This window comes from Lycorma delicatula, chromosome 1 (assembly GCF_047948215.1).
Source record: "Lycorma delicatula isolate Av1 chromosome 1, ASM4794821v1, whole genome shotgun sequence".
Taxonomy (NCBI): domain Eukaryota; kingdom Metazoa; phylum Arthropoda; class Insecta; order Hemiptera; family Fulgoridae; genus Lycorma; species Lycorma delicatula.
The window spans coordinates 51,617,211-51,642,197 of record NC_134455.1 but is presented as its reverse complement, the minus strand read 5'-3'; the positions used below and the strand labels follow the sequence as shown (position 1 = coordinate 51,642,197).

Sequence of the window (24,987 nt, the reverse complement as noted above, 5' to 3'; positions counted from 1 at the left end):
CAGAACGTAAATAACCGGTGAAAACCGCATATGTCCAAATTGACCCGATTACCATCTTTCCCTTCTACAGCTATAGCTCTACGCGGGGAAGTAAAAGGTTCTACGTTTCGTTAAACTGCCGCTAGGTCGGACTCAATAAACCAGCAACAGCATTATCAATATCAGCTGATACAATTAAATTTTTTTTTCCACATGATAGAAGATTTAAACTCTGTTTAAAGTTCAATGGCGATAAAAATATTCAAAATCATCTCTAGTCAACATTAATTACAATGAAATGTATTTCCTTTTTATTTTAACTGTAGGTTACTTCTACAGTTCTCACAAAGTGTTATACAATTCCACAGAGAGCTTTGATGAATTACAGTAACTCATCGTTAAATTACACACTATTTTTTTTTGTTATTACTTGAAGTTTTATATTATTGTAAAAAATCCTTTTAAAAAATCTCTTAAATAACAGTATATTATATATACATTGAAATAAATTGTTATATCCAACTTAAATGTAAAAAACCGTTCACACCAGATTATCTTCACTTACTATTTATATTTTTGTTGGAAGAGTGTAAACTTATTGAATATTTAAAAAAAAACCTTTCTGCACGCCGGAAAGCGAAGGTAGATTTCACCAGTGCTAAGTTGAAGATAAAAAAGATTTCCACCTTAGTTAAGAAAAACTTAAAATTTACTCAATACGACAATGGTTGCATATGAACAAACGTTTCACATGTTTCGCGTACGACAAGCCCCATCTTCGTACAATTCCAGCAACATTTTGGTCATTCCTTGCCGTAAAAGTTGGTCATATCAAAAATTATTACAGACTAAAGTTTTAAGTAATGTTTAGAGGACTAACAACCGCTTTAAACCGTTTCGATACTGTGCCTGTTAAGGGAGGTATGATTTTTTTGCCTTCAAAACCCCATTTTTCCCAGCCCCTGGGCCAATGGTTGGGGATATCAAAAAAACTTTACTTACCTAAGTTTTAGGCCTTTATCTAAAAAATAGTAAAAACTTCAAAAGAATTAGATATTTTACTTAATAAAAAAGTTATGGCGATAATTTGTTTCCATCCGTTAAGTCCAAACTTGGCCGTTAACGAACTCGATCGAGATTTTGGAACGAGTTATTTTTAAGGAACACTTTGAAAGTGATTGGCACAAAATTACGGCAGTTATCGTGTTTACAAGAAAGTGAAAATATATATATATAAACTTTTGAGCTGATGGTGGTTTTGGGGTCTGGGGTATGTGAAACGCAAAGACATGTCGAAATTTTCCGGAAGTCGAATCACGGTACCCATTACAATAGGTAGCTTTCTTATGAAATCTACCTAAAATTACAGCTTTAATATCGGCCAATCATTAATACAAAATCCTCAATAAAGCTAAGTTGGTTTCAATGAAGAGGAAGGAATTAACGACAACCTGTTTTAGACATCACTTGCAGCACAGCGAATACTTATAATTTTATTCTTATATAGATTAACTCTTGCTTGATAAATATATAATTAGAAGTTTATTTTTATTCAAATTTCTGTTCACATCCTGTACGAAACAGATCGCCAGGGGTATCTACAAATTAATATATTTTTAATTTCATAAATGGGTAATTCAAGTAATACTTGCAAACAGCAGTGTCTCGACCTGCTGCTTATCTTCCACGATAAAGCTACGCACGTACATGTATCAATTCGCACTCATTTAATGCTATACAACTAAATCTACAACATATATAATACACATTGTATCTGTTACTCCTCCGCCACCCCAAATGTACTTAGAGTAAATAATAGTAGTATTAAAACGAAATATGTATACGACAAGCGTAAAACCTACTATTATAATGAGTGCTAAGAAATACTGTTAAATAATGTTTCAAACCAAACATTAGTTCAAATAAATAAAATCCGAGAAAGCAAAGTATTTATTGAGAAATATGCACCACGAAAAGCAGCATAGTTCCGTTACTGCGCGTACACGATTAGAATGTTTCAAATCTGTTAATTTCAAGTCATGTCCTAATTTGTTATTCAAATAATAAATTATACACCACAAATGTAAAATAATTACAATAAATAAATTTTTATTTGTCTTATAAAATCGATCTGAATATATATATATATACACATATATTCTGAATATATATGCATATATTAACGTGTTTTTATACAATTGAACCGACACAATTAATCAATTTGAGCTCTAATAATCGTAAATAATAACAGTACACGTTTATATATATAATAGAACGGTTTTAAAATAATGCGGTGATGAAATATGCAATAATTACATAAAAAAGGACATTGGAAAATAGTAAAGCAGATTATCTGTAACAATTATAAATACAACGAAGTTCTGAAAATAACAATAAATTAAATTAGAGATATTATTGAAAGACGTCATGTATAAACAGTTTTTAATGGTCTATTTATTGCGAGAAGATAATTTAAATTACTGTCATCAAATACATTTAAACAGGTTTATTTGGCTAAATCTCGGGTTTGCTACTTGAGTTTGCCAGCTTCCTGGCTTCAGTAGTTTCTTAATTGCAGTTATTTTATGAACTATTTTCTTTATTTAAGATACCGCTTAAAAAAAAAATGCTGTTTTTAGCTACGCGCTTATGAATAACGGAACAATAGAATCTACAAACTTCGTTATAGGGGTTCAGCTGTTGTTCCTTTACTGAGTAAAGAAATATCACCCGTACGAATTAAAATAAATTTCAGAAAACAAAAAAAATTATTAAATAATATTTTTTTATGTCGGGAATGTTTAATGTTGTTTTACCAGTTGCGGAACTTTTCTTTGATATTGTTATAAATGAAACCATTTTTATAATATAAGACGTTTAAAGAACAACGACGAAGTTTGACTCCAACGATTAAAAGATTTTAAAGTATACTTTATCTGTAAAATTGGGAATCAAGATACGAATTCAGCCCCTGAAATCAGCTGTTAAACCTGTTCGAAAAGTCTGACAGATTGTACTAAAGTAATCGGGATATGAGTTTTACCGTCCCAAAGATGTGTTGTGAACCACAAAACCGTTTGTCAGGCTATTATTTCTGTGTTACAAAGATAAAAGGAATAAATAGTAAATCCAAACGCATTTGCAGTACCCGAATTTATAGTCTACTATAAGACCGGTTCCTCATGGTGAGAACTTACCCGTATCTCATCCTCCAACACATCTAACTTTAGAAGATGAATCGGAATACGAAGTAGCCACTGAATTTCGATGCGAGGAGCAAGACGATTTACTTTTGAAGCGGACTCAAGGTGAATTATACGACCTTGTTCGAGATTTGAACTTGTCAAAGAAACAAGTCGAGCTTTTGGCATCTAAGCTAAAATCTTATCCGTACGGATAATAAGATGACCTCTTTCGTACGATTCCCTCTGGGGAAGAGAGTGCATTGTATACTCCAATAACAAGGGTCCCATCCGGTGCTGAAGGCAATAGCACCGACAGGCCTTAAGTGAACGGCCTGAAGGGGAGTTGCGCCGGGTGAAAGACGCAAACATTGCTAGTTTTCCAACGTCAACCCTAGCAATAATTTCAAATCGATCTGCAATTACCGGAACACAATCCACTATTCTGTCTGTTAACAAAACCAATATATAACCGAAAATAAACTAACAAATACCCATCCGATAACAAGAAAAACCCGCAAGTACTGTTGTCCAAGTTATAAGATTAATAAGGGGATATGTATCACCCGCTATCCTTGCGTTCCGTTTCGTTTCTTTCGTAATTGTCAGGAAAAGTATCAAGATTTATATACTGAGGAAAACAGTTTAGTGTATTTTAACAATATTTGTGCTGTCATGGATGCTCTTAATGAACATAAATCTACACAATCGAAAGTTCTGACTAATTCTTCCGATAACTAGTTTAAAGGCTGTCCTTTCAAATGCTAACAAATTTCCTTCCGCGCAGTTATGCAACTAACACGAAAGAAACATATGACAGTATGAAAATCTTATTAAAAAATAATTCAGTACAAATAACGTTGGACTATATATTGCGATTTAAGTTATTACTGTTATTAATGGGTTTGCAGCTCAGCTACGATAAATTTTGTTGCTTTTTGTGCGACTGAGATAGCAGGTACAAGGCAAGTTACTATCAGGAAGGGATGGTCAGAGTGAAGCACTACGCCAGAACAGAAAAATGTTGTATATCCACTAACTCGGAAATGATTCTTCTACCTCTACTCCATATAAAATTACAGCTTTTCAAAAACTTAAGGCGATGGATAAAAATGGTGCTTGCTTTCATTATTTGAGCAAAATATTTCCTCCTGTTAAAATCAAGAAAGGAATTTTTGTGATCCCCAAATAAGAGTTTAGAGAAGGACAATTCAAAGAAATATTAAATCAAGTCGAAAAGTCGGCATGGAGGTCATTTAAAATTAAAATTGTTGTGTAAAACGTTTAAGGAAATCATAAATCTCCCGACAACCGTGACTAATGTCACGGGCAGATTCTATATCAGTCATATAACCAACCACATCGGGTCTAATATGTCCCAAAAATTCATTTCTTGAATTCACTTCTGGATTTCTTTCCGACAATCTCGCCGCCGAATACTTCCACCAGCAGTCATGGTAAAAAAATACCAGCGACAGTGGAGTACAAGAACGCTTGCAAATTATTGTTGGACGCTAAAGAGGGATGTTCCAGATGCCAAACACAAAAGGAAAACAAAACTAATTTTAAGTAATTTGAACAGAATCCTGTATCCATGTGAATACTCGCATTTCTTTCAGTTTAGCTATTTATATTTTATTTTTTGTGCAAGAAACATTTAATTTTGTTTCTTAGTGATATTTCCTTAATGTATTCTTATAATTATCCCGGCTTGTAGTTCTTACTTTGTGCAACTTTATTGATTAAAATCGGCTTGAAAATAATTGCAGCGATTCATAAAATAAAAATTGAAAGATAAATTTCAATTATTGCTTGTTTTTTTAATTTTTCCAAAGATCAACGCTTAAAAAACGGTAAATGATTTTTTTTCAATTGAATATTTTTGACTGAAGTAATTCAAATAGAAAAAATAACATTTTGTTGAAAGAAATTAACATAAACGGTAGGCGTACTTGTTTGTTATCGCATTGCCATTTTTTTCACTTTTTTATGCAACTTTTTTGGCCAAAAAAAAAGTATTATTACAACGCATTAAACAAAAACTATCTGTTAGCGAGCATAGGTTGTTTGTTTAGATAATGTTGACTCCCGTGTACCCCGACCAATCATACGTATATCAACATAACCTACGCTCGCTAACCTCGTCTAATTAACGTTAAATATGCATATCATCCGCTATTTAACGTTAATTAGAGGAGATTAGCGAGCGAAGCGAGCGCAGGTTATGTTGATATACGTACGATTCGTCAGTACACGGAGTCAACATAATCTAAAATGTTTTTTAAATATTATTAAAAAATTTTTCTACCTTAAATAAACGAAATTATTCATTTTCTCATGAAATTTGAAGAAGCTGCATCAAAAAAAGTACGGTGCAATAACAAAGAAGTACCACATAAACTGTTTTTCAAGGAGTTAACTTAAAAAAGGAAAAAAATGTGAATTTTATACAAAATGTTATTTATTTATCACACTTAACTTCTGGTTTCTTTTACTAAATATGTCATATAAAATGTCTTATTTGTCTATTGCCCTACAGGGAATGAAATTTAAACAGTAAATCAATGTTTAATATCATTACATTCAAATTATTTAAAAAATCATTCTATTAATCTTAAAATTGAACTTTCACATCTCTCTAGAGATGACTCAACTCTGAGTTTGAACAGGCAGTTAAGTATACTCCAAAACAAATTATTTTTAAGAATATTAATACAGAAACTAAAACTGAAACATCAACTTTGTATAAAAATTTATATCGATTATGAAATTAAATTCATTTTCCTTATGTGCACTTAAAATTAAATTGAATGTATATGAAATCCACTAAAAATAATATCATTATCTAAACAACAGAGCAATTGTTTATCTACTATAACAGGAATTCTATTATCACACTTAACAACATATATTTTAATTAAATAATTAACCAGTAAAATATAAAATTAAGCTTAAAAAAAAATTCATAAAAAACGAAAGCAAGTCAAAGGTCAGTCAGAATTGATGTTTCAGAAATAAAAGACCGAAGATAAAGTAACTATTCTGTTTTTAAAACTGATGTTATCCCTTCTTTTTAAACTCTAGTAATAGGAAATAAATAGGTCAATGATTTAAGAAAAAAAAAAAATAGCAATCAACTAAACACAGTACATAACTCATAAACATGACTGTAAAAAATATGTGTACTCACAAAATACTACACTTTCATCTGTTTTATGCAATAGTATAATCTAATACAGCTATTTCTATAAATGCTGCTGCTGATAAATGAAACAAAACAGAATCAGGTCCTTTAAACGGTAGAGGTAATACACATGAAAAAAGACTTAATTCCATATGAAAAAGCACATCAAAATATACATATCAATGGTTATTCAATTATAAACTGAAACTACACTAAGAATCAGAAGCACGATTTCTTTGAATGGTCATACAGCAATTTTTTTTATAACAATGATGTTACTAAGGCATAACTAATTAGCATTATTAACATTTAAACATCTATTTAGCATGGGAATCAGAATTTGGATTTCAGAAATTTTGCTAAGAAAAGAATCACAATATAAAAATATAAATATAATTATAAAAATATAATGCAAACTTAGAAATCCTTGCAAGTAGGTTATGTAATCTTCATAGATATTAAAAAACAAATAGAAATGCAGTTACGTAAATTACAGAAAAATAAAGAAATCAAGAAAAATTATAAAAGAGATTAATAAGCAAACCCTTAAAACATTAGCACAGTGATGAAAAAATTTCTGTTCACCGAGAAGATTTCAGATAGAAACAAACCTTACCCCTAACAAAACTACACACAATGAAAAAGAAAGTACACAAAATGATTCAAAAAAGGACTTCTGCAGATAAAAGTGTACTCATAGAATACTTACTGAACCTGTTGAACAGTCAATTTTGTAGCACAATAGATAAAATTTTGACTTGTGAAGTGCCATATTACAAATATCTTCACAATAAGCCCTCTTTTTGTGGCTCCTATTTGGTTGAATTAGCAAAACAGCTACTTTTACTCGTGTGGAATGTGTTCTCTCTGTGGTTAATCAAACAAAATCTTTGACAGCAATCACTTAGTTTATGCACCCAGTACGGTAAGAACGCAACACAATTACAATTTATGCTTGACAAAAAAACTTTGTTGAAAGTGATTGCAGATGCGACAAAAGGTATGTGTAATTCTGATGCTGCTGAAAAACAGACTTGGATGATCTTTGTGAATAATTATCATAAATCAGTGTGACATGGACAACAGAATTCATATGTTATGAAAATGTATGCGCATGAAATTATAGAATTATACCATTATATCAGAAATTGCTAAGTTGATATGAATTATGTAAGAAATTTTAAATTAGATAGCGGTAAATAAGGTATCAATGAAAATTTATCTTTAAATCAGTCAACATTTCAAGGTGAATACTTGCTAACATATACATACCGCTAACAATATCATTTCATGGAGTTGCTTGAAACGTAAGGAGATGACCAAAAAATGCTTTCAATTCTAGTTAAATAGTGAAGGTTTTCTTAGTAATCATTTCCTAAGTTGGTCACTGGTATGCTAGCCCAATTTATTGGATTCCCTATTCTTCAGATTTAAAACCACATTTTTTACAGCCACTTTCATTAATGCCTTTGCTCTTACCTTCAATTTTTTGAATCAAAATCAAATCACTACCACAATTACATAAGTGATGTAGGGCATGATCCAATAGATTTAGGAAGTAATCAATTTCAGGTACATTTTCTGCTAATTTGCCTATTGTACTTACATCAAACCAAAGAGATTGTTCTATAAAACAATCAATTCTGTAAACATTCTCAAGAAACTTCTTACGTGCCTTAAAAATTGTTCAATATCAATTTGAATTACCTACATAAATAATGACAGTCTTTGTAACAAACTAGAATCACTGACTTAAAAAAAAATCCTAATATACATTTACATCAATGTAATGTAATAAATGCAATTAGCAGAATATGAGAAAATAAATATAAAATGTTGAGAATCAAATTCTATGTTCTCAGAGAGCATGACATATTAAAGAAATTTTGACTCGTTCAATAAATTTCACATTTAAATATTGGACTTAAATATTCTCATTTTTTGGATGCTATGAGAGAGAATTATGAAATAAAAAATACAACCATGAGCAAAATTTCAAATGTGTTAACTACATATAAGACATTTTATTTTCTACAATAAAATAAAAGGAGCAATAATAGCCATCACCAGTTATGAACAAATACACAACTGTCATCCTGTCATGAAGAACTGGAGATTAAATATATTCCTCAAAACAGTTTGCCTTTATACTTCCACTCTTCAGAACAAAAAGGCCTTTAGACTTCAGAATTCAGAAAAATACGTGTGTAAAAAAAAAATAGCTATCAACAAATAAAACTTAACAATTAATATAAAGTACTTTTTGAATTCACAGATTCACAACCAAACATTAAAATACAACATCAGATAAGTTACAATGATATCTGTGTTAAATACTGGTTGCAATTTAGCTATTATAAAACAGATGAGCCAATTTAAATAATTCATAATTTTCTAAATTGACCTGTTCATTCTTAATTGTGTATTATACACATTTCGTTATAATTACGAGGGCTATTCAGAAAGTAAGGAACGTTTCCACCTGACGCCGCCAGGCGCACGCCAATCGCGTATATATTAGTGTGCTCGTGCTCGGCACCTCAGTCAGCGTCCAGCCGTGACAACGGGAACATCTCCGCACTGACCGTTTTTTATATACAAATTTGAAATGTGTGCTGAAATCGAAAATCCCGCCAGTTGCGAGATGCGGTCTGTGATTCGTTTTTTGTTGGCAAAAAACTTAAAACCAATAGAAATTCATCGGGAACTGTGTGAAGTGTACGGGAACAACGTAATGTCAGGAAGTGGTGCTTTCAGTTTAAAGATGGCCGAACAAACGTTCACGATAAAGAGAAGAGTGGACGTCCGAGCATTGTGACTGACGATCTGTTCACCAAAGTTGACGAAAAGATTCGTGAAAACCGCCGTTTCACAATAACTGAGCTTTCTCTATGTTTCCCAAAAGTTTCACGGACTTTACTGTTTGAAATTGTTTCACAGAAGCTAGGCTACCACAAATTTTGTGCAAGATGGGTGCGTCACTGAGTGGTTGAGATCACAGGCGGCAGAATTCTATGACACAGGAATTTCAAAGCTTATCCACCGCTATGATAAGTGCCTGAATTTGTATGGTGATTATGCTGAAAAGTAGTATAACTACATAAAAGACATTTTATTTTCTTATATGTATATAGTCCCTCTTTCATATGTATATAATAAAAAATTTTTCTTGTACTAGGTTTTTAAAATTCCAAAACGTTCCTTACTTCCTGAATAGCCCTCGTATAAATATCTTGGTTTATAATTATAAATAATATTTTCCTAAATATTAAAGTTTACTATTTAATTCTAACAATTCTATATTATTCTCTTTCTCTCTCTACACAGGATGTATTATGAAGTTCTCTACATATTTCCATAACCTACTCTACTCATGAAAATAATGTGAACAGTTCATATAAATATACATCCTGAAATGCTTCGTTTGCAAGTTAGGGCTAGTGAAAAATTTTGCTTTATTAAAGTTAAATATAAAAATAAATAGAAAAAAAATTAGCACAATTTCAGTTATCCTAATAAAATGGACTAAACTTTTTAGGATGTTAATTATGGGGCAGAATTAGTGATTTCTTTAACTTGAAAAATCGAATAAAATAGGCCCCATAACCCATCTGCAGATGAGTTATGGGGCCAATCCAATATTTTGGACTTTTGATCCAGTCAATTGCAATCAAAAGGGAAGGTGCACAACTAGATGTTACAACAGTCCTAAATCCAAAATTTCAACATTTTATGGCTATTATTTTTGAGTTATTCGAGATACGTATGTACGTACAAACGTCACACCGAAACTAATCGAAATGGATATTTCCGTTGAAATCAGAAATATTTCGTGATCACAATATTTTGTTTACTTCGTACAAGGAAGTAAAAAGACTGGAAATTACAAGACAGTTTTTAAAATTAAAATAAACAAATTAAATTACTTAGATAACTTTTAATTCCTTGTACGAAGTAAAGGAAGTATTGTGATAGCGAAAAAGTTCAGATTTCAACGGAAATATCTATTTTGACCATCCCTGAATCCATTCAGACTGGTTTTGGCGTGACATCTGTACATACGTATGTATCTCGAATAATTCAAAAACGATTAGCCGTAGGATGTTGAAATTTTGGATTTAGGACTGTTGTTAAATTTAGTTGTGCACCTCTCCTTTAGATTGCAATTGACTGAATGAAACAAAAGTGTCCAAAAAAGCCCAAAATTAAAAAAATGAATTTTGAACTTTTTCTTAACTGCAGTAATAGCCCTCATTGAGGAGCTTTTCAACAATATATCATAAGTGGTACTTATTTTCATTGGTTCCAGAGTTACAGCCACATAAAACTTTAATTAATGAAATATTTGGATCTTACAGGGTAAAGCACATCGGTTCGAATCAGACATCTCCTTTTCTTTTTTTAACTTTTTTTTTAAATTTAAATATATTGATTTATTAATAATTATTAATCTCCGATTGTAAACATTTTTTACGATATATAATAATTAAAAAAAAAAAAAAATTAAAAAATGTCATAAGTTATTAATGAAATAAAATTTTATGTACTTTTTATTTAAAAAAAAAATGTGTGTATGTAATTTAATGGTGTTCACATCAGTTTTTTTTATAAATGATAGAAATGCAATAAATTATTTGAAGAATTATTACTTCGAAGGTGGTAATAAAATAACCACAGCTGATCAATCAACAATGCGCAATATTGTATTATTGTTTAAATCATTCTGTAAGATACATTAGGTATATCAGATACTGTGAACTATGCAGTCGTTGGCGAAGGCTTTCTGTGAATTTTAGTTAGAACGTAATTGGTTTGCCATTGAAGAACTGCTGTACTTCTTTACAACAGAGGAGTACACTGCTCAGTTTTCATTTTGGATGTGTGTAGTGGTAATGCTAAAGCTACTGCAGTAGAATACGAAATACGTTTTCCGAAACGCAGGATTCCAGATTCCAAAACAATTAGCGCGACTTTTCGCAATCTTCGGGAATCAGGTTCATTATATTCGTACTAGCTACAAAAGATCTGTCCAACACGACGCTGTTATTGATGAAATTATTAACGATGCAGTTCAGCGCAGTCCAGACGTCAGTATACGACGTCTTTCTATGCGGATCGCCATTTCGCAATCGATGGTTGGGGGAACTTAAAATAAGTTTTATCGTTATCATAAACAGCCAGTTCAAAAACTACATTCAGGAGACGGTCCGCTGCGCTTGGAGTTCTATAAACTGGTAGAATACAAATCGACAACTATACAAGTATGTTTTGTTTATTGACGAAGCAAATTTTACTCGAGATGGTGTCAAGAACTTACGCAATGAGCATGCATGGGTAGAAGTAAATCCTCATAAAACGGTGGAAGGCAATTTTCAACTCAAGATTTAGCGTCAATGTATAGTGCGGCCTTCTTCACAATCAGATGTTTAGATCGTTCATATTACCTGGCCGCTTAAATGGTGAGGTCTACTTGCACTTTCTTCAAGAATTGCCGCAGCTGCTTGATGATGTTCCTCTAGCGCTGAAACGCGAAGTATACTTCCAGCACGATGGTGTGCCTCCTCACATCTCTTGTGCCGTTTCCACTCCCTTAAATCATGATTCCCCTGAGAAATGGATCGGTCATGGAGGTCCTTCACATTCCTGGCCACTAAGATCTCCTGATCTAACATAGTTAGATTTTTGTGTCTGGAAGGGATGAACAATGTTGCACACAAAACAGAAATACGTTCTCATAAGAAATTAATTGTCCGCATTATGGATTCGGCTGAGTAGCTTAAGCACAGCCCTGAAGAGCAACAAAAACAGTAAAGTAGCGGTACAAGAATTTTTTTGAAAATGACGGGATCATTTATGAACATTTATTATAAACTGATACGTGTAATGATCACAATTTGGTTTAGTGTACCGTTTCTAAATAAAATTTGAATTTTTCTATTTTCATTGAATTATTCAATTTATCATTTTCATCATCATTTTGTTCATAATTACGTTCTCTACAAGTTTTGTTTTAAATTTTTATGTGATTATTACCCAATTAACACAGTTATTGTATGTCAAACATAAAAAAGTGTTTTTACCCCAATTTATTTGTTTTCACCCCAGTTTCTCAAAAACTACTGCAAATAAGGTTGTAAAACATATTGTATTCGATTTTTCAGGTCAAATCCATAATTATTCACTAATTCTGCCTTTAAGTGACGTCCTAAAAATTTCAGTGCATCTCACTTCACCGGAGTAGCTGAAATCCGAGATATTTTTTTCGTTAGCCATAACTCGCAAAAGCATTTTTTGACATATGTTTATATGAACTTTTAACATTATTTTCACAAGTAGAATAGGTTATGAAATCCCGGGAGAACTTTGGGATACACCTGCACATGCGCACGCACGCAACACACACACACATAAAAATCTTTTTGTAGAATCTATTCGTTATATACGTTTAACAAACAAGTATTTCTTAACAATTAATTCTATAAATCCACTACTGTTACATTTGTTTTATGATGTGTAATAAGTACATGAATAAATAATTATCTACAATGTATATCAATAATTATGTGGTGACTAACACTATAATAACTGGAGTCAATCAATCAAAATACATTTTAACTGAATTAATAGCATTAACAAACATATGACACTGATAATACAATCCAAATAACTGTCTGTTTAGCCTTACTTTCTCCCTTCTAAATCATAAAGTTTTGATTCATAATGCAATATTTTTTTAATATTTTTATAACCTTAACTTATGTTTACACCTAACAACTAAACATACTATGTCTTAATTGTTATACATTTCTTCAGCTGTAAATCAATCACCACCATACTCAAAGTTACCAATCAAATTTCTTGCCACACTTTTAAGTTATTTTCTTGCATTTTAAAAGCATTTTTTCAGTTTAAAGCATTTTTGTCAGTAAGAACACTTTTCCTTTGATTAGTTTTAGTTCACTTAGGTCAGAAGTCACCATTAGTAGTCATCAGTTATTAGTAAATTTAGAAAGAGTGTAAGACTTTAGGATAAAATTAATCTTCATGCGATTCCAAGTTATGAAGATAATTCTTATGACAACATGATGGAAGTGTCTTTTCATAATTTCTCTCGACATAGTTTTATAAGTTAAGCTAGTTTTTTCTAAGTTGACTGAGCGATTAACTGCCAAAAACCCAGGGAACAACTTTACCTCATTACTTACGTGGAGAAAAACATAATCTATGTACAATTAAATAACTTAGCAACTTTTTCACAACAATAAATTTGACTTAAAAGATTAGAAATTTTGCAATTCAATAATTATTTATGATAGAACAATAAGGAATTTGACATCTATTTAAACTATCAGTCACATCATTAGACAAGTGAAACTCTCTTTATGATACATTTTTAGTTTTAGAATACCACAGATTCATTAAGTTTTTTTTGGAAGAAGCCAAAAAGATTTTATTATGTATTAAATGATCTCTTGCTTGAAAGTAAAATTGATTAATGTAATAATGTTGAAGGATTTAAAAAGTGATTATGCAATTTTTACTTATTTAATAATATAGGCTATTGAAATATAACAGGTGATGTTAGTCAGTAAAAATTAGAACTACAAATATAGTTTCACATTATAAATGAATTTCCATTATATCAATAATAAATACCATAAAAGTAAGTTATTTAACAATTTATGCTACTAATTAAAAATTATCACCTAACTAAAATCAAATTATCAGTAATTTGTATTTCAAGGATAAACTTGTAGGATTAAGTACAGTAGTGCAATGAAATTATTAACTCATTAATCTATTTGTAAAGAAAAACATTACTGGGAAAAATGTCAATCTTAATTATTTTAGTATACCAACAAACAATGACTGAAACAAATTCAAAGGATTTTCATTCTCTAAAACATTTTTTTAAATTAAATAAAACTGTAATATTAAACATTATATAATATTTTAATTAATGTCTACAACATGAGAAAGTATACTTGGACAGCTATATCCCATTATGTGTAACTACAGAATACACTGCAGAACAATAAATACTCATATTTTTTATGTTTATTCTAGTGCTGCATTTCAGCTACTGTATTAAAAAATTAATTATTACATAATTAATATTTAAAATTTCAATAATAAATAATGATATTTATTATTTTTTCAAAAAGTATGGTCAGTGTTATAAAGAAAAAAAAAAACAGAAATTACAATTCATGGATCAGATGTCATGGACTGATTTGAGTTTTATGAAGTCTGAAAAAACCTGATGGTTTCAACTATTTCATACAGAAAAAGAGGTAATCAAAAAAAACTCTCTTATGGCTTTTATTCTGAATGAGGAAAGATCTTAACTGTGAAACTTAATTTTTATTATTTTTTTCACAGGATGGCCAGAATTTAATTAAAAATCATGGGTTTAATACTAGTACATACCTCACCTCTGTTTATATACATAATGTAAAACTGTACAATGGAGTTTCTTTGAATTATCCAAAATATTAGAAAGAAAATTGAGAAATATACAATTTAACCCCCATTAATGTAATAATTTAATTTTCTTTAGATATTTAAAGCAATTTTTTATAGTGAAGTAAAGTTCGTAGAAAACCATTTTCACAGCTACTTTAAGTACCTGTTGAACTTTAAAATCTGCTTAAAAATCTGTTGTACTTTTATCCAGATAATTTCCAGAAATAATTTTATATTTTAAAGATATTAACTTCTTGAAATAATTAATGACTTTTAGGAATTCATGTAAACAAACGTAAAAATTATAAAGTATCTACAATTTGTTTAATATTACTAATGATTTGTATTTAACTTATTAATTTAACTACATACAGAGGTATATTTGTAAATAAAAATGAACTATATGTTCACTAATGTTTGTGGATTCGTTAGTATTTGTGGTTTCCACAAATTAAACATTCTTTAACATTTCATTTGTAGATATGAGATTAATTACTACATTAATTGCAATGTTATAGAAAGAAAAAACACAATAAATTATTTAAATATATCTGAAATGATTTCAAACCTTAAAATTCTAGTAAAATATTTTACAATATTCCAATAAAAATGAGGCTTGTTACTGAACTGTTTTCTAAATTTATGTAAATATATAATAATGAATTATATATTATTTTTGAAATTTAATTATATTAAATATAATAATCAGGCTGTAACTAACAAATTGATTAAGTTTATAATTTTTGTTTTACTTTATAAACCTTTACTGCTTACTTCAAATTAGATAAAACTAAAGCTAGGTCTTCCGGGCAGGTTGCTCTGGCGTCTCGGAATGGGATTATTAGGTGTCCAAAATTGATTACCTCTTGGATAAAATTTTTTTTTTTTTGAATGATGAAAATTTATATAAGGAAAGTTACATTAAAAATTTAACTCTAGAAACTGACTACTAACGAATCGGGATTTTCCGATAGTGATCGGTACATTCCGGTGCCTAATTTTTGGTTGTAGTTTGCCAATTTTTTGTTATTTCTGATCAATGGCATAAAGAGTGAAAAACTTTTTCGGAGCGCTAGTACCAACCATTTTCGAGATATTTGCGATTTTCGTCCGAAAATTCGAATCCGGTTAAAAAAGACTAAATTTTCCAAAACTTCGATATATATATATATACAGATACACACACACACACACACACACACATATATATATATATATATATATATATATACACGGTAAATCGATATATAATAATATAACAAGTTATACACCTGACCATTACTGAGACATGTACCAACGAAACGGGATTTTCTGCTAGTGATCGATACATTCCGATGATAAGCTAAGGAGGACAACACATGGACATATACATACAAATGCTGTTTGGTAGGGTAGGATAAGTATAAATGGATAATAGCTGGTGAATTATTTTTTCTCTATATAAATGTTAGGTCTTTCATAATGGGAACAGTTTTTCTAAGTAATGACTGTTTCCTCCCAGTCTACATTTGTAATCCCATTTTTGTTTAATTTACAAAGCTATAACCAACCTGAATAATTTTTTTAAGAGTGCAACATGAAACAACTTGCAGATATTCAATAATGTATTTTGGAATAGTGAAATTAATCACTGCAACATTCAATTAAGTGAGGAAGCCAGTTCAGGGGCATCAGTTCAAAGAACAATAATATTTCTCACCATTATGATGATATCAAGAAGTTTATTAAAATATAGAAAATAGCGGGTTACATTAATCAGAGAACAAAAAATCATGTTTATTATTTGAAGAGGGAGGCTGACCTAAGTTACTCATCTACATTTATAACTTATCAATCCACTACCAAAATTTTGTGATAAAACAGCATTCTCTTGAGGACATATTTGAAATTACAGCAGTAATGAAGAACAGGAATCCTCATCTCCAAAGTCAATAATAATAGTAATACTTTATAGCAAGGGTATAATGGGGGTATTAAACATTCTAACTGTGAAATCAAAATATAGCCTTGATTTAATGTACATCATACTACATATTTTTTAACATTAGTCATTCATTACTGTTATACTCATTAATAAATGATAAAGCAATGAATCATATCTTTCAACAAATGACTAATGCATGATTTCCACAATCGACTCGGTACTCTTTAACCTTGTTCTGTTCCTTTTTAATGTTCTAAAATATTGTACAATTACATTTTGCATAAAAATAGCTTACTTTACACGATTACTTAAAAATGCTTTAACTTGTTTAGATGAATAACCTGATTCAAATCTGAGCAAATTTCAAATTCACTATTTTCTGGATTAAGTCAGAGATGTGATAAAAAATTTCTTACATTTCTGCCAGAGAATTCTACGATAATTCGAATGATAAAAATTCACAAGTTAATGGTTTTCATTATAAATGAATTTTTAGCAATTATACTGATAATTAATCATTCATGCATTTTGAAAACTACCAGCTACCAGCTCATATTTTGGGACAACTTCCCACACGATCTGTAACTTAGGGGAGGTTGTAGATCACAAAATTTCCTTTGACTCCATTATCATGATGACAGCATAAATGAAAATAGGAGCAAAGTAGTAACATTTCAATTAGAATTTACATGTTTGTTATGAACAAGACATCCAGTGATGTTTGACAATCGTGGAAAAAATAGAAAAACTTCAGATTTTTCCCTGTATGCTTCAGTTGCTAAGCAATCCCTTTCTAAATTTAACAGATAAAGGTAAAATATAACAGCTAGGCTACTCTCAAATGAATAACACAATCATGCGTTTTAATCGAATCTTGAACAAAGATTTAACTGAACAATTCATCGCTTTAAAAGTCACAAGTAGGAAAAACTTATCAGCACTGAGTTCTTGCCGAATCTTTTCCGTATTTTGAAGCTAAGGAAGAAGATTATGTTGAAGTATAGTACTAAAATGAATCTACTGATACGATATTGCTATTCCAGTTTATAAGGAGTTTAATCTCAACTAGAAAATAAATATGACAGGTTAAAGTAATGAAAAAATTTAGAAGCAAGCATTCATCCAGTATCCAGTAATGATCTACAAAAATCAGGAACTCCTGATTATAATTTCAGAAATCACAAAGGTTGTAGTTCACAAAGGGGAATTTCTGTCAGACTTCAAAAAAAGTGTTATAGTCATGATACCAAAGAAAGCAGGGGCAGATAAATGTGAAGAATACAGAACAATTAGTTTAACTAGTCATGCATCAAAAATCTTAACTAGAATTCTATACAGAAGAATTGAGAGGAGAGTGGAAGAAGTGTTAGGAGAGACCAATTTGGTTTCAGAAAAAGTATAGGGACAAGGGAAGCAATTTTAGGCCTCAGATTAATAGTAGAAGGAAGATTAAAGAAAAACAAACCAACATACTTGGTGTTTATAGACCTAGAAAAGGCATTCGATAACGTAGACTGGAACAAAATGTTCAGCATTTTAAAAAAATTAGGGTTCAAATACAGAGATAGAAGAACAATTGCTAACAAGTACAGGAACCAAACAGCAACAGTAATAATTGAACAACATAAGAAAGAAGCCGTAATAAGAAAGGGAGTCCGACAAGGATGTTCCCTATCTCCGTTACTTTTTTATCTTTACATGGAACTAGCAGTTAATGATGTTAAAGAACAATTTAGATTCAGAGTAACAGTACAAGGTGAAAAGATAAAGATGCTACGATTTGCTGATGATATAGTAATTCTAGCCGAGAGTAAAAAGGATTTAGAAGAAACAATGAATGGCATAGATGAAGTCCTACGCAAGAACTATCGCATGAAAATAAACAAGAACAAAACAAAAGTAATGAAATGTAGTAGAAATAACAAAGATGGACCACTGAATGTGAAAATAGGAGGAGAAAAGATTATGGAGGTAGAAGAATTTTGTTATTTGGGAAGTAGAATTACTAAAGATGGACGAAGCAGGAGCGATATAAAATGCCGAACAGCACAAGCGAAACGAGTCTTCAGTAAGAAATATGATTTGTTTACATCAAAAAAATTAATTTAAATGTCAGGAAAAGATTTTTGAAAGTATATGTTTGGAGTGTCGCTTTATATGGAAGTGAAACTTGGACAATCGGATTATCTGAGAAGAAAAGATTAGAAGCTTTTGAAATGTGGTGCTATAGGAGAATGTTAAAATTCAGATGGGTGGATAAAGTGAAAAATGAAGAGGTATTGCGGCAAATAGATGAAGAAAGAAGCATTTGGAAAAAATATAGTTAAAAGAAGAGACAGACTTATAGGCCACATACTAAAGCATCCTGGAATAGTCGCTTTAATATTGGAAGGACAGGTAGAAGGAAAAAATTGTGTAGGCAGGCCACGTTTGGTATATGTAAAACAAATTGTTAGGGATGTAGAATGTAGAGGGTATACTGAAATGAAACGACTAGCACTAGATAGGGAATCTTGGAGAGCTGCATCAAACCAGTCAAATGACTGAAGACAAAAAAAAAAAGGTTGTAGTACAAAGCAAGAAAGTCATCCATAAGTTGTTACTGATGAAGAGATGGTAGTCGCAAGACATTTCATTTAAAACACGAGGGTAACACATAAAAATCAAATGTATAATTTCTGCATCTAAGAAGAAGTGAAAAAACTGCAAACTCTGATATAGGTCCAAAACATTCTGTAATGTTAACTTATAAGAATATATATACATCTTTAAAAAAAATACTTACTAATTATAAATTGTTTTTAAACCTAATAATAAAAGATATAAAATAAATAATAATAAAAAATCTAATTCTAATACTTACAATTAAGTGGGTTCCAAAAAACTAGAAAGCAGAGAACAAAATTGTAAATAAATCAATACAGAAATGTCAAAAAAAAATTTAAAAAAAATGCTTTCAAGAAAATTTAAATGTATCAATATGATAAACAAAAATCTTGAATGTGATGATTGGTTTATGAAAATAATATATTTAATTTCAATTATTCAAAAATGCACAATTTATAATTAAATATATTCAAATGTGGCATTAAAACTGTAATTTCAACAGGAGAGTTATCAGCATAGTTTTAAATTTACTTCAATGACAGAGACAGTGAACAGCTATTTCTTTAATAATAATACTAAAAATTATTATTATTTTTTAAATCTGTTTTGATTAAGCAGAATTCTCTGTGAAAGACTTAACGGAGCTAATAATAAACGATAAAAGATAAAAATACATTTTTAAAAACAGTTTTAACTTACACAAATAAATTATCAATCATCATGGTAGAGAACATCAATGAATAGATGAACTATCTAACCATTTTCATAGGATTATGAGGAATACTCAGTAAAAAATCGTGAATTCTTTCTTTAAGTATGTTTTTAACTTTAGCTGTTTCAACCCTATCAACTAGTTAATGCATCAAAGCAGCTTCTCTGTTACAAAGGTACATTTTTTAATTTCTTTTCTTTTATTTAATTTTAAAAAATAATGCTAAATACCAAATTTTAGGTACCAAAAAAATGTATGTTACTTACAGTAGGATACTTTGTGAAAAAGTATTTGTAGGGTTTAATTTGTGCTAATTTTTATTCTTGCTAACTTTTTTATAACTCGATAATTAAATTAAATACAGAATTTTATAATTTAAAAAAAATTATTATTCTTTTTATGAGAAATATGAAAACAATACACACACACACACACACACATATATATATATATATATATATATATATATATATATATATAGAGAGAGAGAGAGAGAGAGAGAGAAAGATGTTATTTTGTGAACCATCACTAGATAAAAAAATGACATGGAAGAGAACTTACAAGGCTATATACTTCAGGAATAAGCTAACAATCTAAACACTAAAAACAAAATAATTCAAAATAAACGTATATATAAAGTAAAGTTTTTTAATTAATATAAACTTGCAATTAACACATTATCTAAGATCCCTCTATTTTCATTATTTAATAAGATAGACTGGTTTGCACTATTTATATAAAAAAAATTGATTCAAGGAAATCATCAAAATGATTCAGATATCAATCTTTCTGTGACAAAAGTAAAACTGGTTTACATTAAGAAGCAACAGACAGAAAAAGTGAGACCGTATTTTTACTGTATCAATGCTTTATCCATGTTACTATGGCTAAGTGTAAAATCTTTCCCTCAGGTTACCTGAATTAAACTAATAATTTCAATACAATGCAGCTGTAGTGTCTTCATAGTTAATGGTATTCAGTCAAAATAATCACATTTTAACAAGTTTTTTGTTATCTTAAAACTGATTTTTTTTTGTTTAACCTCCAGGTCCACCGTTAAGTATTACTTCTTCAGAGGATGAGATAAATGATTTGTACTGTGTATGAAAATACCATGCCTGACTAGGATTTGAACCTAGGACCTCTGAATGAACAGCCAAGACGTTACCAATTGTGCCACGGAGGCCAGCATCTTTAACTGTTTAACCAAGGTCATCAACACCATTTAACTACGAATGTTGCAGATACCATCAATATTGTAAAAGTTGCACTAATTTAAGTAAAAAATAGGAAAGAGAAGAACTATTACTACAATCAACTTTATATACACATTACTTTAACTTCATATTATATTGAGGGGAGCATAGACCAGTTTTACAGACTACTGATGAGAGATGTAACATAATCGAAAAAATATACAGTAAAGAAACTGATACATAAAAAAAGAAATATTTTGGCACAGAAGTGCAGAAGACCTACTCCTTGAAGAATAATAAAATGAAGAGAGATAATAATAACAATAAAAAATGTGTAACTTCCACCTTCACAAGAGAATGCACACAAGGTTAATGTCATATATATAAGAAAAAATAAATACCACTCTAACAAGTTTAAGAAAGTCTTTATATGGTATCTAATGTAAATTAATAGTTGAAACTCTACTTAATATCAAAGAAATATATAAAAAAACAAAAAAATACATACAAAACAATGCACTAAAGAAATATATATTAAATTACCAATAATCTAAAATCACCATTTGCTCTTTACAGATAAGTCCTACACAGGAAATGAAATAAATATGTGAAGGTTATAAAAAAAAAACAAAAGATGATGTAGATATCTTCTGTAGATTACGTACTGTAAAAGACTAAAATCACATTAAAACAAATACAAAAGAATTCATAAGAGATTTCATAAAGCACAAACAATTACTTGTTTTATGTAACAATAAAATGGCATCAGTGTTTTGTTTTAAATAAAAGTCTACAGACACCTTAGAAAATCAAAGTTACCAATATTACTCAAGAATAAAATAAAAGTTTTGTCTTTTTAAGTAAATACGACAGTTTATTTACATTTTATATATATATATATAAACCTACAATTTCATTCATTTTTTCTCAATAAAATACATTTCTAAGTATACATTAGAATAAATTTATCCAAAATTTGAAAATTAGATTTTTATATATAATGCTGACTGAAACAAAATAAAAAACTATCTTTTCAGCAGAAAAAGTTTACTTTCATAAAATTAATATATAGATTCAACAATGAATAAATAAATCAGTAATACATATTTAAAGAGTCCTCCTCATGTTTAGATATTTAAAATAAAAAAAATTCTTAATTATTTTTAATTTTAAATATACACAAATGAAATATACAATGACAGAGAAGTGTATATTAATATTAAATAAATAAAACTGGTGTCAGACATCCATTTTATCAGGATATCTGGAAAAGTGGCTTAAATCATACCTACGTGTAACAGCAAAACCCTAAAAATACAGAATCACACTAAATTAAAGACATCCCTGTTTGGTTCTTCAGTGAAAACATTAACGAACTAAATGCAATAAAATACCTGGCACACAATACAAACCCACACTAACAGACAAAACACTATTCAAAGAAACATATCTGGTGATAAATAATCTAGACCAACCATCATAAATTTGTCAACATTTTCTGGAAAGGATACTGGATTGGTTTTAAAAATATAAAAGGTAAAACAAATAATAAAAACTATACTGACAAAGTAACCCAAGAGAAATTAAATTTGACTAATATAGTACAGCACTAAATGAAACTCACTAAAACAGATAATCTCATGCAGCTAAAAGGAATTTAAAAGCACTACAAATCACACAATCAAATTTATGCTTTTCAGCTCATGATACATGTAACAATATAGAAAAAAGGTACAATAAGGATTAACTACTACAAGCAAAGTTTACATATATAATATACAAAGATAACATACTTATGCAGAACAAGTGCAACATAGATTAAATATAGTATTTTACAATATACTAAATAGTGATTCCCTAACATTAAGACAGCACCAACAGGGATCTCCACTAGTTATACTCCCTCTTTCCCTTGTTTGTCTATATTCACTTGACAAATTTATTTTCCATTCTCACACTACTATTCTCTTTTGAAAATAAGAACATTGAATTTTAAATAATAGAAATTAAAGAACTTGGCCTAAAAATTATTTAAACCCCCAAAAAATTGGAAAATGGGTGTAAAATTAAAACCTTAACTTTTTTAAAAGTTGACAAGTCCTTTCAGAACAATACTACTTTATTTTTACAACAAACAATAATTCGTATGATAAAATTGTAACCCACCCAAATTCCAAATCTGTCCATTAAGAGAATCTTATTATTTTTAGACTCAAAAATATTTTTTTAGTTAAATCAGTTGTAAAAAGCATACATTTTTTCTTTTTTTTTTACTAACGATAACTGATTTAAATTGAAATAGAAATTTTTTCATATCTCAATTAGTCAGTTATTTCTTAATGTTTGAGCTGAAAAACATGAATTAATATTAAAGAGAGAAATTATGAGGTCTTAGAATGGACTAATGAATAAATAACTACTAAAAAAGAAACTCACAATTAAGATTTAAAACATGCAATTTTATATCATTCTTTTAGTACAACAAATGTTAAGAAAAGTAGAGCTCACAAAGAAATGCAAAAGTATAGAAAACATATAATGGAATCAATGAACGAAAAAAAAAATGAAATTGAAGTGTGGGAATTACGAAAACTGACATGAGTGAATGTAGACAGACAAGCAAAAAGGGGAGTACAACTTGTACTGATCCCACATGTGGCACTCAATTTATAGAACCAAATAAAGCAGACCAGGCTGTTTTTACTTATGTAACAGACAAGCAAAATATGATAATGGAATGACAAAATTAATCCTTTATATTTTCGTGGGAGCAGAATTGTGAACAAACAACTGAATTTTAATAGAATAAAAATTGACCTACTAATAAGAGAAATTACAAAAGGCATAGAAAATTGGTAATAGAAAGTCTTATGTGACAGCATACAAATTATATATAGAATGAGCTGCTTAAGAATTTTGCAAGTTATTAGGGTGAGATATGGGTAATGGAGTTACTCAAGAAAGAAATTAACGGATCATAAAGCAAGTACATTTATAGACTGGGAAAAACCCAAGATCAAACTTCAGGTCTAAAAAAGGTAACAGGCAAATGTATAGACAAGGTAAATGTCTATGCCTTACATTTTTAGATTTAAAAGCAGCCTTTGACTTATTGCCAAAAAGGGATGTGGAAATCTCTGTGCAAGAGTAAACATGTGCCAAATACAATAATTCTGGTCATTTGAACAGTTCATTTTAAGTAGGCAAGAATAGTAAAGTTTAATAATGTGATACCAGAGTGCTATGGAATAAAAATGGTAAACAAACAGTGAGTCAGTTTGTGTACATTACTTTTTGTACGCCTATTCAGAAAAGCAAGCAAAAGCTAACAGGGTCATACCAGATTACAATGACAGCTGAAAGAAGGCACGGCATTAAATGTCAAAGGATGTAATTAATGGATGTTGGAAAAACTGAGAAAGAAAATTTGAATGTTATTTGTAATGGGATAGGAAATGGAACAGGTCCAAGAGGGCCAGTATAGTTCTATATAAGTGAGGTGAATAGAAGAATACACAAAGAAATACAATTGGTATGTATTTTAAAAAAAACAGCATAATTTAGTAACTTTTTGAAAGGTATTAAACATTTTTTATAAATGTTGTGAGTTAATTATACTTCTTTAATAATGGATATGCAGTGAGATTTTTCTTACTGTTATGATTAAGCAAAACATAGATACATATATTTGAAAAACCCCAAAAATCTAAATATTATATTAAAAAAAAAAAATATCT

General features: G+C 29.7%; 1 protein-coding gene across 5 annotated transcripts in view; it reads right to left on the bottom strand.

The window, feature by feature from the left end:
• The window catches only part of Dmtn (transmembrane and coiled-coil domain 2 protein Dmtn), a 168,535-nt gene that overhangs the window by 133,420 nt on the left and 10,128 nt on the right, over positions 1 to 24,987 (bottom strand). For 2 of the 5 annotated variants that reach the window (XM_075354684.1, XM_075354677.1), the window contains exon 2: positions 19,599 to 19,619. The exons of the other annotated variants lie outside the window; for them this stretch is intronic. The gene's annotated coding sequence lies outside the window, so the exon portion shown is untranslated. The remainder of the gene's footprint in view (positions 1 to 19,598; positions 19,620 to 24,987) is intronic. 5 annotated transcript variants of the gene reach the window in all.